Source organism: Centruroides sculpturatus, unplaced genomic scaffold, assembly GCF_000671375.1.
Source record: "Centruroides sculpturatus isolate CEXI.00-Female unplaced genomic scaffold, Cexi_2.0 scaffold7, whole genome shotgun sequence".
Taxonomy (NCBI): Eukaryota; Metazoa; Arthropoda; class Arachnida; order Scorpiones; family Buthidae; genus Centruroides; species Centruroides sculpturatus.
In genome coordinates this window covers 1,692,161-1,693,868 of record NW_019384510.1, presented here as the reverse complement: position 1 = coordinate 1,693,868, position 1,708 = coordinate 1,692,161, and positions in this window count along the sequence as shown.

Genomic DNA, 1,708 nt, shown 5'->3' with positions numbered 1-1,708 from the left:
GCACTTCCCGTCGAGGTACCCGTCCCCGTTACGTGTCTGCTTGCGCAGAAGCGTGTCGCGACGTGAATCTCCCTACCCAATTCTTAAGCCGGATGCACACGCGGCGCGGCAAGGAAAAGCGGTGTCGCAAACGCATCTTCGCCGCGCGGCAGCGCATCCGCGCAAGCGACAATCCGCATTCATTTCGGCGCGTGCGTTCAGTATTCAAGATGGCGAACGATACCGATATTGTCGCTATCCACGTGTTTACAAATTTTGTTTTGTACGGCTTGCTTTATTTAGTTAGAAGATATTTTCTTGGATCGATAAAGAACTGGTGCACAAAATACGCTTATTCCTCGATAAACAATACTATTTCGAGTAAGATTCGGTTGTTTTGTTCTTTGAATTAAATTATATATGATTATTTGTGTAGAATTTGTGTTAAATTTACTATCTTTCCTCTTTATTCTGATGTTAGTTATCTCGGTTAACCGTGTCGAACTTTCCGCCATTAAAACACCACGCAATTGTATTTTCTCACGTGATTACCGGACGAATTGTTATTGGCTGATAGAAACGCGACTTGGCGGCGGTTACCACAAAAGATAAAATTCGACCAACTTTTGCGGCACGAGAAAAGTGGCACAAAATCGACTTTTGCGGCGAGAAAAAGTGACGTCATCCTGCAGGTTTTCTTTGCCGCGCCGCATGTGTGCATCCCGCTTTACACGATGACACATTTCGTGCGTTTTCCGTGAGCGGTTCTGTTCGAACAGTTGTAGTAGGGAATACTGTAGACTACTGCTAGCAAAATAATGCCAAATATGTAATCACTTTCGGTAATCCGGACACTTTTGGTAATCCGACACCCCTTTGGTCCCATACCTGTCGGAATATCAAAGGATAGCTGTAATTACTAGCTACCTCGGCTTTAAACCGAACTACATTTTCGGGATAAGAAAAACCGTTTCGGCAGTTTTCTATTAAATTTGGCATATTTAGCCACGGTGTTCGTTTTCCAGAGGTTAAGGGTCGAGTTATAAACTCCGTGACGTAACCGTATTCTGTAAGAAGGATTTGCGTCCATCATACTTTTAGGAGAATTGACGAACAGTCAGTGGCTACACAATCGGAAGTTGTGCCGGAAGCGACCGACGAAACTTTAACAAAGAGACAACGGGGATGCCGAAGTGGCTATAAAATAGTGTCGAAATCCAGCTTATTTTCTGTCCCTTTATTGCGGGTTGACGCGAGAGGCGCCGCTGTCAATCGTTGCGCTACACTGGCTGTATCGTCCTACGTTTATATTGGTTTATAGTGGGATTTTTAAGCGTAGTAAATGTGCCGTGGCAAAGTAAAAGATTTTAGATCGATAATAAATCGTATCGCAAGCAATCGATTATTATATAGGATTATTTTATTAACATTTATACACGAAGGAATTCGGTTTTATTAATGCTAATTAAGATTTTTTTAAAGTCAAATAGCCTACACTGTATAGTCTATTTTTACATTTCGACTGTTGAGTACTGTACAAACAAGTTTTATTTAGAGTACAAGAGTGATCTACTCTTGCCATTACCAACAAGGTTTATTCATATTTACTAAAAAATACAGAACTTATCATATTTTTAATAATAAAATGTAACTTTTATATGGCTTTGCCAACCTCTTCCATTGTGAGGGCTTAAAATAGAACTTATTAAGCAAANGCCGGTGACGGTGT